Source organism: Stegostoma tigrinum, chromosome 7 (assembly GCF_030684315.1).
Source record: "Stegostoma tigrinum isolate sSteTig4 chromosome 7, sSteTig4.hap1, whole genome shotgun sequence".
Lineage (NCBI taxonomy): Eukaryota > Metazoa > Chordata > Chondrichthyes > Orectolobiformes > Stegostomatidae > Stegostoma > Stegostoma tigrinum.
Genome location: NC_081360.1, coordinates 101,514,773 through 101,527,646, shown reverse-complemented (window position 1 = coordinate 101,527,646; position 12,874 = coordinate 101,514,773). Strand labels below are relative to the sequence as shown.

The window sequence follows — 12,874 nt, the reverse complement described above, 5'->3', positions numbered from 1 at the left end:
GTTTTTCTCATAAAGTGGATAACCTCGTGTTAATCCGAATTCTTCTGCCTCCGCCGTGCATTTGCCCACTTGCTCAGCCTGTACTCTCAGCTCACCTCTGTGTTACACCCAACTATCTTCCTCTGTGCCAGGTGTGACTCCAACCAGCAGTCAGATTGCCCCCCAGATACCCGCTAATTCCGGAAACCCGGCAGAACAGCAGGTACTGGAGATCAGAAACAGAAGTTGCTGAAAAGGCTCAGCAGGTCTGGCAGCATCTGTGGAGAGAATTGGAAGTTCTGAGGAAGGGTCACTTGACCCGAAATTTTAACTCTGATTTCTCTCCACGGATGCAGTCAGACCTGCTGAGTTTTTCCAGCAATTTCTGTTTTTGGTTTTGATCCCCACTGATTCCAGTTTTGCCAGGGCCCCTTGACGCCACACTCGGTCGAATGCAGCCTTGATATCAAGGACTGTCACTCTCCCCTCACCTCTGGAATTCAGCTCTTCTGTCCATGTTTGAACCAAGGCTGTAATGAGATCAGGAGCTGAGTGGCCCTGACGAAACCCAAACTGGGCGTCACTGAGCAGGTTATTACTGAGCAGGTGCTGCTTAATAGCACTGTTACTGACACCTTCCATCACTTTACTGATGATCGAGAGGAGACTGATGGGACAGTAATTGGCCGGGTTGGATTTGTCCTGCATCTTGTGTACAGGATATACCTGGGTGATTTTCCACATTGCTGGGTAGATTCCAGCGTTGTAACTACACTGGAACAGCTTTTTAGATTAGATTAGATTCCCTACGGTGTGGAAACAGGCTGTTTGGCCCAACAAATCCACAGCACCCCATGCAGCATCCTACCCTGACCCATTCCCCTATAACCCACACACCCCTGAACACTACAGGCAATTTTCCATGGCCAATCCACCTAACCTGCACATCTTTGGACAGTGGGAGGAAACCCACGCAGACACGGGGAGAATGTGTAAACTCCACACAGACAGTTGCTTGAGGCTGGAATCGAACCCGGGTCCCCAGCACCGTGAGGCTGCAGTGCTAACCACTGAGCCACCGTGCTGCCAGGGGCATGGAATGAATTTGAGAGCAAGTGGTGGACACAACATTTAAAAGGCATTTGGACAAGTGCTCGAAAGAGGAAGATTTACAGGGATTTGGGCCAAATGCAGGCAAGTGGGACTAGTTTAGTTTGGGAAACTCAGCCAACACGGATGTGTTAAACCAAATGGTTTGATTCCAAACTGTATGACTCTATGATCAGTCAGGATCTCAGTGAATAGCAGAGCAGACTCGATGGGCTGAATGGCCTATTGTGCTCCTGTGTGTTATGGTCTTATCTTCCTAACCATTTGCCGTTTAGAGTTCATCTACCAGTTTACCCAAACTCCTCTATTCTGCCCATTTCTGTAAATTCTCTCCTTTCAAATAATAACCAATTTTCTGTTTCGGTGGACAATTGTTGAGGTTTGTGGGCACGTGTCCCTCTCTGCCTTGGACCAAACCTCTTGATATTGTGCCCTTCGCACCATCCTCCCTGCTACTTCTCCAAGGGGAGGGGAAAGTACACACAGCGATGTGCTCACACTGTGAAAAGATCATCTGATTTCCTGTGTTATTGATTGAGGTTTACATAATGAACAGGATTCTGAGAGAACTCCCTGCTTCTCTTTGACCAGGTAACTCAGGAGACAGATGGAGCTGCAGTTTCAAAGCCTCATTCACAAATTGGCCACCGTGTTTCCTACGTTACAGCAGGGAACACACTTCAACAGCTACTTCATTGAAGCACTTTGGAAGTTCTGGGTTTGTGACAGGCAGCTACGAAAATGCACATACCTTCTCTTCTTTTATGATAAAGGTAGCAGTGTACTGAACTGTGAATGTAACAGTAGTGTAGTCATGCTAGAGCTTTTGTGTGCTGCGTCTGGAATATTGTGTATAATTTTGGTCTCCTTATTAAAGGAAGGATGTCAAGGCATGTGAATCAGTCTAGGCAAGGTTTTCTGGGCTAGAGATGGTTATCTCCTGAGGAAATGTTGACGAGATTGGGCTTGTATCCATTTGAGTTTTTTTCCTTTTATGCATTCGCAGGATGAGGATGTCGCTGGCCAGGCAGCATTTATTGCCCATCCCTAATTGCCCAGAGGGCAGTTAAGAGTCAACCACATTGCTGTGGGTCTGGAGTCACATGTAGGTGAGACCAGGTAAGGATGGCAGTTTCTTTCACTGAACGGGATTAGTGAACCAGATGGGTTTTTCCAACAATCGACAATGGGTTCACGGTCATCATTAGATTCTTAATCCCAGATACTTTTTTTATTGTCCCCAAAACATTAGCTGGGTCTGTGGATTAACAGTCCAGTGATAATACCATTAGGCCATTGCCTCCTCAACTCAGAATACAGAAGAAGGAGGGGTGGTCTAGTTGAAAGATATGAGGGCGACTGATGGAGTGATTACGAACAGATGAAGAGCTTGTTTTGCGAAGAGAGTTTGAACAATTCATTCTTCGACCTTCTGGAGTTTAGAAGGATGAGGGAAGGTCTAACTAAGGGCTATAAGACGCTATCAGGGATTGGCAAAGTGGGCCTTGAGAAGATAATTTCTCCTTCTGGGGCAGTCTATGGAGGTCAGAGTTTTAGGATAAATGGTAGCAGGTTTTAAACAGAGATTGAGAAGGAATTATTTTTCCCAAAGGATCTTCAGTCTGTGGAATTCACATTACCCCAGTGTGTGGTAGAGGCTGAGACATTGGGTAAGGATAAGGAGGAGATAAACAGGTTTTTAATGAATAACAAGTTGTAGAGTTATGATGGTGAGGGGTGTGTGGGGGAAGGGAGGGGCACAGGAAAGTGGGGTTGAAGCCAATATAATCTCAGCTGTGATCCTATTAAATGGTGGAGCAAGTTTGAGGGGTTGAATTACTTTGGAACCTAGGACCACAGAAACAGGAGTAGGCCATTCAGCCCCTTCAGCCTGTTCCAGCATTCATTGAGATCATGGCTGATCTGTGGCCTAGTTCCCTAAGGGATTTGGCCCATATCCCTTAGTCCCCATGCATTGAAAAAAAGTATCTATCGCAGATATAAAATTAACGTCTGAACCAGCATCCACTGCAATTCGTGGGAACAGAGTCCCAAACATCTACAACCCTTTGTGTGTCAATGCACTTCCTAATATCTCTCCTGAATGGTCTGGCCCAATTCTCAGACTATGCCCCTTAGTTCTAGAATTCCCAAACAGTAGAAATAGTTTCTCTTTATCTGCCCTGTCTTTTCCTAGAAATATCTTGAAGACTTCCATAAGATCACCCCTTAGCCTTCTAAAACTGGGAGAAAACAGACCTCATTTATCTAATCTCTCCTCATAACTTAACCCCTTAGGTCCAGGGATCATTCTTGTGAACGTATGTTGAGCTCCCTCCAAGGCCAGCATGTTCTTCCTATGGTGTGATGCCCTGATCCACTCATGGTGTTCCTAAGCAGGGGTCTGTTTAACAGCAGCATCGCTTCTGCGTCCTTGTACTGTTCGTCTGCCTCCTTATTCTTGTAGTCTTACAAAATAAGACTGTGTGGAGTGTGCACATTCTCCCGTGTCTGCATGTGTTCCCTCCGAGTGCTCCCATTTCTTCCTACAGTCCAAAGATGTGGATTTTAAGGTGGATTGGCCATGGTAAATTACCCACCATGCCTGGGGATGAGTAGGTTATGTGGGTCAGCCATGGGGAATGCAGGGTTATAGGGATAGGGTTGGGTCTGTGTGGGATGCTCTTCAGAGGGTCAGTGTAGAGCTGATGGGCTGAACGGCCTGGTTCCACACTGTAGGGATTCAATGATTCCATAATGATAAGGGATATCCCATTTAAGACAGAAATAAGTGGTATCTTAGCTTCGCTCCGAGGTTCGTTTTCTCATAGAATCCTCTTCTTAGGAAAGATTGGAGGCTGGATTATGGAATATATTCACGGCTGACCTTGGCAGATATTTGATTGACAAGGGGCGGGAGGTGGAGTGCGATCTCGGAGGGAGTGCGACAGACAGTGGAATGCAGCGAATTACTGAGGGGCATGCTAGACGGGGGGGCAGGGGAGGGGGGTATCTGACTGACCCACCTGGATCTTCCTGTGGGATGGTCAGTCCCGGCTCTGTCAAAGTGAGAGGTCAAACCGTGACCTCCTGAGTCTGGCTCAACCACGGCAGACAGTGTGGGAAAGTAAAGTAACTATCCAAAGTGATTTTTTCCACTGCTCTAATAATAATAAAAATAAACCACCACCAAAAGCATGAAAAGGTGTTTCTTTTTCTTTTGTGAGATGGCAAACTAATGGTGGTTTTCTTCAAGAGTTGTTGATCACGCAAAATCGATCCTCTCACCGGGTTAACATTCAGGAATGTCTGTGGAACTCTCATGAAGCCCCCCTCCTCCCCACCTCATCCTCAGCCGGTCCCTGAGCCTCCCCATTGTTACAATGGGGTGGTGGCCTTTGAGGATAAATGTAATGGGTCCCCCAGTTGTTGCGTGGATCTCTGCACAGCAGGTAATCACACTCTCCTGGCTGCAGCTAAAGCACACAACCTCAGCGGCAGGCCCTCGGCCCGGACACACACTGACCGCATCCTCGCTGCGGCAACCGTTAAACAGCCGTTCTGGACAGAATGAGTGCAGGCCATGAGATTTTGCCAGGATCGAAATGATATATAAATCATGCCAACTCCGAAACGCACTGAGCTGGCTTCAAAACCCTTAAGCGAGAGCAGGATTTAATGATCGTATAAACAGCCCATTGATAGGCCTCTTGTGATCAGACTTGGTTTGTGAGAATGGCTTTGTCTGGGAACAAAGGGATTCTATCAAATAAAGAGCAAACTCAGGGCTGGCCACTTAGTCACATCAGCTTTCGCTTAAACCCATGACATAATGGGACTTGGCATTAGCATCATGGAGTATCTCCAAGCTCTTCTTCAGGAACATTTAGCCACAGTACATTTCCAGCCCAGAGAGAGACAGGAGGCACTACTGATGCTCAGAATTTAGTGGCAAAATTGGTCAGGACAACAAAGGGAGCAACACGAATGCAGAATTGCCTCAGTTATACTAAACAAAGAACAGCAGTCAACTGCTGTTTAAGGATCGAGGCAGGTTCATAGTGGAGTTACCCAAGGATCACTGGGGCAGCATTGTTTCCTTTAGTTATTTGTTCATGGTTACGTTGTTAGATGGGCTAACATACCTGTCCCTAGTTGTCCCTTGAGAAGGTGGGGGTGAGCTGCTGCAGTTCCCCCTGCTGTGGGTTGACCCACAATGCCCTTAGGGGGTGGATTCCAGGATTTTAACCCAATGACAACAGAGTAACAGCGATATATTTCCCAAGTCAGGATGGTCAGTAGCTTGGAGTGACTGTACTATCTAGCAGACCCACCAAATCTGCACAAATCCCCCATATTTACCAAAGTTACCTCATCTAGCAAACCCCGCACCCCTACAACCACCAAAGGGCAATTTGAAGTAGCCAATCCACCTAACCTGAACGTTTGCACTGTGGGAGGAAACTCACACAGACTCAGGGAGAACATGCAAACACCACACACAGACGTTTGAGGCTGGAATCGAACCCAGGTCCCTGGTGCTTGTGAGCCAGCAGTGCTAACCACTGAGCCACCAGGGGGGTGGTGATCCTGTAAAGCTACTGCCCTTAGCATACAGCATACTTGGAAGAAGCTGTCAAAACAGCCTTGGAGAGTTACTGCGGTGACTCTTGTGAAGGGCACACACTGCCACTAGCGTGCAGGGTGGAGGATGTGAATGTTGTAGGTGATGGAGGTGGGGCTGCTTGAGTACATTGTTTTGTCCTGGATGGAGCTAAGCTTCTTGAGTGTCGTTAGGGCTGCATTCATCCAGGCAAGCAGCCAGTAGACCACCCCAGAGATGGGAGATGGTCAAATTATCTCCTGTGGCCTGGCACTTCATCTTATGACTACCTCCAGTCCTATAACTTAGCCGAAATCTTTCCCACCTTGAGCGGGGTGGCACGGTGGTTAACATTTCTGCCTCACAGCACCAGGGACCCAGGTTCAATTCCACCCTCGGGTGACTGTCTGTGTGGAGTTTGCACATTCTCCCCGTGTCTGCGTGGGTTTCCTCTCCCAATGCAAACTTGGTGGATTAGCCATGGGGATGCAGGGTTGCAAGGATAGGGTAAAGGTGTAGGTTTGGGTTGGATGCTTTCAGAGGTTCAGTGTGGACCTGGCGGGCCAAATGGCCTGCTCCCACACTGTAGGGATTCTATGATTCTATCTCTAGCTACTGGGTCATCCCTGATTATTATTGATCGCTATGTCTTCAGCTGCCTGGGCTCTGGGCTTGGGCTGTAAAAATGGCGTATTATTTTTCATTTTGATACCTCAGTGCCCTTATACTGTCTATATTCCCATCCGCTCCATTTTGAAAGGGCTACAGGCTGCCACAATAAGTGGAGAATGGTGGTGAAATCCTGATAATGACCCTGGATCAATAATCTAGCCTTCCTGACAGGTAGCTTCACCCCAGTGGTTCAGGTCCATTCTGGCAGCTAGTGGAATTTAAATACGCTTACAGAAAGTGCAGTACAAAATATTGTTTTCCATTTAACATACCTTTTCAACTTTTCTGATGAGTTGAAGGCAAAATGCTATGACAATTCAAGGCCAAGATTGATAGATTTTTAATCAGTAAAGGAATCAAGGGGAAAATGCAGTAAAGTGGAATTGAGGGTGATCAGGTTAGCCATGATCTCATTGAATGGCACAGCAGATTTGATGGACTTCTGCTCCTACACTTCATGTGCCCTTTCTCAGTAACACTTCAATTCAGTTAACTTCAAACAAAAACGTACAGAATTCCCCGACAGAAATTTACAAAACTGTGAGAGGTGTGGATGGTAGGAAGCTTTCTCCCCAGGGTAGAAATTAATAATTATCGGGGAGACATAGGTTTAAGGAGGGAGAGGGAGTTAGTCTAAAGGAGATGTGAGAGGCAGATTTTTTTTTACCCAGAAGGCCTGGAATGCTCTGCCAGAGAAGGTGATGGAAGCAGATACAATAGCAACATTTAGGAGGCATTTTAACAGATACACAAATAGGCAGGGAATAGAGGGACACAGACTGCGTAGAGGGAAAAGCTTATTTTAGTTTATCATAGAATCCCCACAGTGTGGAAACAGGCCATTTAGCCCAACAAGAAAACCATCCCTCCCAGACTCATTCCCATACCTAACCCAAACATCCCCGGGCACTTTAGCACAGCCAATCCACCTGACCTGCATGTCTTTGGAAACAAAACTAAAGTTGCTGGAAAAACTCAGCAGATCTGGCAATGTAAAAAAAAAGTTAATGTTTTGGGCCCGGTGACCCTTCCTCAGAGCCTGCACATCTTTGGACTGTGGGAGGAAACTGGAGCACCTAGAGGAAACCCACACAGACATGGGGAGAATCTGCAAACTCCACACAGACAGTCGCCTGAAGGTGGAAGTGAACCTGGGTCCCTGGCACTGTGAGGCTGCAGTGCTAACCACTGAGCCATTGTACTGCTGTTTTTTTTCCTAAGTAAATCTGACAGCCGAATGGCCTGTTCCTGTGCTATACATTTTTTTGTTCTTTGCAACACAAGTACAGGAAAAGACTGCTATAAAACTACAATTCATTATTACTAAAAATAAATTTGGGTCACGAGTGTCCTTTAGGGAAGGAAACTCCCATCCTAACCCGGTCTGGTCTACATGTGACTCCAGACCCACAGCAATGTGGTTGACACTGAACTGCTTCTGAAATGGCACCAGTAAGATACTCACTTCAAGGGCAATTTGGGATGGACTACAAATGCTGGTCTTGCTAGTGACACCCATATCCCCTGAAAGCATGAAACAGAAAAAAAATGGTTCAACAATATTCTATATTTATTCTCATGATGTGCAGGAAGATTTAGGATATGCGTGAATCCCATCCTCCTGCTGCCCTTGTCTGTCTCGGGGTTGGGAGTCATCTGATGGTTCGCTCAGTCGGCTGGGTAGCTGGTGGCTTGAGAGAGACTGGCTTTTAATGCCCTGGGCTACGCTCCGAAAGCTTGTGTTTTCAAATAAACCAGTCCAGCTATAACCTGATGTCGTGAGATTTATGACTCGGTCCACTCCAGTCCAACCTCCACATCATGGCTACTCCCCTCCTATTGAATGGTAGAGCAGGCTTGAAGGGCTGAATGGCCTGCTTCTGCTCCTTTTTCATTTGGTGTCCTGCAGAGCATTGCCAACTGCTCAGGTTCAAGTCCCGTTGTGGCAGAGATCATGGGAAGTGCCTTCTGTGAGCGAGCAGCAGTGACCCTCAGGCCAAGTTCACCATCAGTTACCTCACTCTGACTGGCTCAGTGCTTAGCACTGCAGCCTCACAGCACCAGGGACCCGGGTTCGATCCCAGTCTCAGGTGACCGTCTGTGTGGAGTTTGCACATTCTCCCCGTGTCTGCGTGGGATCCCCCCACGGTCCAAAGATGTGCAGTTTAGGTGGGTTGGTCATGCTACATTGTACATAGTGTTCAGGGGTGTGTGGGTTAGGTATGTCAGCCATAGAAAATACAAGGTTACAGGGGAAAAGGTAGGTGGATGGAACTGGGTGGGATGCACTTCAGACGGCTGGTTGGGCCAGAGGGTCTACCGCTGTGTTATGGGGACTTTTGCTCAATGGTTCTAACTCGTGGAGAACTCTGTCCTGCTGTTTGTATGAGCCAGGTGACATGGTCTGTGCTGGGAAAAGGAATTTGTCAAGCTAGACGCTGCCTGTCAGACACCATCGTAAACAGCAGGGAACATGCAGGGTGGAGGAGTCACGGCGGCAGTCAGTTGTTCCAAGGCTATGTCCTTGTCTTGCTCGGAACATGTTCAAAATAGATTGAAATCCTGGATTGAAACACTCACAATACCCATCCCCACTCTCTTCAATGTTTCACTGCACGAACAATGTCAGCAGTTCCTTCAGTGTTGCTGGGATCACTGTGGCCCACCTTCCCGCGCAGTTACTCTGGGTACCAGAAACCCAATGCCCATTTCTAAAGCAAAGTCCAATGTAAAAAAACACTGCAAAAATCTTACACTCACAATCACAAGTGAGCCTGTTCACGCGATTTTCCCAGGGATCAGTCTGAACCAAGTTACAACCCACTCCATCCCAAGCTCCTGTCATTGCTCAGATGTAGCCTTCTGAGCTAACAAACTACACTGTGAGGCAAGCTTTCTCAAACTGATACAAAACAGTCCACACAATCGCACTGTGTGGTTTTAAACAAAAGTGCGCTCTTTCAGTGTGGCATTTCAAACACATACACACAAACTCTCACACATGCTCACACACACACACACACACACACACACACACACACACACACACACACACACACACACACACACATTCTCACATACACACACACAGTCACTCAAACGCACATATACACACACACACACACACACACATACACACACTCTTTTTCACACTGTCTCACACAAATATACATACACTCTCACTCACACACACACACACACACATTCACACACACACTGTCTCACACAAACCCACACACACTCACACTCTCGCTCAGACACGCAGTCACTTTCTCAACAGCACACACATACACACATGCACACACAGAGACACATACATAAACACACACACACACACACACAAACGCACAGACACACACACACAGACACACACACACACACATAGACACACACATCCCTGCAGCAAAAAACAGAAATACATTACAAGCAGGCAACTCACACCTCACCTTTCGCAGGACAACTAGGGACGGGCAAGAAATACTGGGCTGAGATAATGATCGTCCATTTGCCATGAGTCAATAACAAAGACCTGACTGCTGAGATGTCAGTCACTGAATCATCCCACTATATCTGTCGATAACAAAGTGTGGAGCTGGATGAACACAGCAGGCCAAGCAGCATCTCAGGAGCACAAAAGCTGACGTTTCAGGCCTAGACCCTTCATCAGAGAGGGGGATGGGGTGAGGGTTCTGGAATAAATAGGGACAGAGGGGAGGCGGACCGAAGATGGAGAGAAAACAAGATAGGTGGAGAGGAGAGTATAGGTGGGGAGGTAGGGAGGCTCCTCTGTCATAAAAATCTGCCCAATGTTTCTCCATGTCCATGATGGCAAAGGCCATCCTGATTTTAAATATCTCTGTTAAATCTCCCCGGTGTTCTGAGGAGAGCTATCCCAGCTTCTGCAGTCCATCCGCATAGACTGAAGTTCCTCAAGCCTGCTCCTGTGGCTCTGCATCCTCTCTAAGGCCTTAACTTCTCTCGTTTGAAGGTTAGAATGTTTTGAACTTACTCAGAGTAGTCATTGGCTGGTGTTGGCAATCTGGATGAACATCTTCATTGGCAGAGGCGAAGACTTTGCGAGGATTAGCACTAACATGAAGTGAGTCCCTTCAGGTGTTTAGGGCAATGTGTTCCAGTTCCTGACATCCATACTGTTTCTCCATTTAATGCCTGCGAAACAAAACAAAATGAAAGGGTATTTTTAATTCCCACAGGGTGTGTGTGCTTTGGCTTTGATCTTCGTGAGGGCAGTGCTCCAGCCCTGGTAACGGACTGACCCTGTACCAGCAGAGATCAGCATTTAGCCACCAATTCACCGCTGCCCTCCGGAGCCAGCATTGATGTGAGCTCAGGCTGTCCAGGCAATTAGGCTGTGTACAAATGTGTAATGCAGACGAGAACGAACCTCTGATTGATATAGCAAAGCATATTGTTTGGGCCATCGCATGTGTATTCTGAGGAACAGCTCTCCAAACAGTTCTGCTCCCCTTCCTCACAGCCCTACACAACGTTCCCTTCAAGAACTTACCCAATTCCCTTTTGGAAGTTCCTCTCCTTCCCCTGCCCTTTTGGACCAGCCTGTTCCAGAACACAGCAACTCACTGCATCAAAAATTGTCTCTTCCTCTCCGCTCTGGCTTTGAAATGTGTCTCTCTGACCCTTCCTCCATCTCCTTATTGACTATCCCAACCCTTCATCCTGAACGCCTTGATTAAATCTTCTTCTAACTTCTCCCACGCTAAGGAAAGTGATCCCAGTGTCTCCAGGCTCTCCACATCACTGAGGCTCCAGCCAAAACATTCCCCATCCTGAAGATCATTCTTGTTCTTGAAACAAGGGCTCAGTGTGGAGTGGAGATAGCCAGGAAGTGTTGGTTATGCTGTTTTAAATCAGTCTCTTAGTCACGGGGACAGATCCAGGCCTGTCCTCAGGAGATGAGGCAAGTCTGAAAGGAAATTTAACAGCTATCATCAGAAGGTGATCTGGTGGCCTATTGGTTAGTGCTGCAGCCTCACGGCACCAGCGATCTGGGTCCGATTTCGGCCTCAGGTAGCTAGATGTGTGGAGTTTGCACATTTCTCCCCTACCTGGGGAGGAATGTGGGATCAGCAGCTGTGATCACATTGAATGGCAGAGCTGGCTCAAAGGGCCAACTGTTTTTGTGTTGTCATTTGGAACTAGGAACAGTGATTGTTAAAGCTTCAAGTGCCTTTCTGTTGCATTTTAACTGCCTGCCCCTCTGGGCAATTAGGGATAGGCCTAGCCAGCGATGCCCTCGCCCTGTGAGTGAGAGGGCAAATCACAAACACAGTTGATCAGGAATCTTGCCCACTCCATGTTTTGAAAGGATCTGAACCTGTATGGTCTTGTCATGTACGCACCTTCTCTGGTGAACCACTGGCTCAGAGACAGGGACATTACCCACTGCATCATAGGAGGGGAGGCGATGACCTAGTGGTGTTATTGCTGGACTGTTAATCCAGAAACCCCGATAATGGCCCACCATAGCAGATGGTGGAATTTGAATTCAATAAATATTTTGGAATTAAGAGTCTAATGATGACCATGAATCCATTGTTGATTGTTTGAAAAACCCATCTGGGTCACTAATGTCCTTTAGGGAATTAAACTGCCACCCTTACCTGGTCTGGCCTACATGTGACTCCAGGCCTACAGCAATGTGGGTGAATCTTAACTGCCCCCTGGGCATTTAGGGATGGGCAATAAATGCTGACCTAGCAAGCGACACCCTCATTCTATGAATGAATAAAGGTAAATAAAAAGCCGAGCAGACACCCCGAGAGGGAGATGCGGGTGGATACAGCTACAGTAGCCCACTCCTGGAAATCAGATATAAGTTTGAGACATAGAGAAAGCAAGTTGTATGATAAAGAGTTGGAGAAGCGCCTAGCTCTTTGAAAGAGCCAGCATCAAATCATTGGGTCGAAAGGCCTTCTACACTGTATTAAATAGATAACAAGGTGTAGAGCTGGATGAGCACAGCAGGCCAAGCAGCATTGGAGGAGCAGGAAAGCTGACGTTTCAGGTCTGGACCCTTCTTCAGAAAGGGCCCATTTCAGAAGAAGGGTCCAGACCTGAAACAACAGCTTTCCTGCTCCTCCAATGCTGCTTGGCCTGCAGTGTTCATCCAGCTCTACATCTTGTTATCTCAGATTCCCCAGCATCGGCAGCTCCTACTATCTCCTCCTGCACTGTCTTTTTGGTTTGATTCAATAACTCACAATGTGTACAGTGTCATTCATGGCCTCACTGCTCATCAAACCACTTACAACCTGTAACGTGACTTCACTGCAGTCTTGTAGAGAAGATAACAGCTAATTTTGAGTTATTGTTTGGAGGATACACTTTGGCCCAGGACACCAGGAAGATGATCCTTGTCACAACCAACTGAAAGTGTACACATGTCCCCTGCTTCATGTCTTATCCTCAGTATGGGATCCGATGGTGAAGCACTCCCTCAGTGCTTTACAATATTATCATGTGGGATCT

At 47.2% G+C, this 12,874-nt stretch overlaps 1 protein-coding gene across 4 annotated transcripts in view; it reads right to left on the bottom strand.

Annotated features, from left to right (window-relative positions):
* The window catches only part of tmem198b (transmembrane protein 198b), a 109,495-nt gene that overhangs the window by 60,827 nt on the left and 35,794 nt on the right, over nucleotides 1-12,874 (bottom strand). For all 4 annotated transcript variants that reach the window (XR_009445967.1, XM_048533734.2, XM_048533733.2 and 1 more), the window contains exon 2: nucleotides 10,374-10,534. The gene's annotated coding sequence lies outside the window, so the exon portion shown is untranslated. The remainder of the gene's footprint in view (nucleotides 1-10,373; nucleotides 10,535-12,874) is intronic.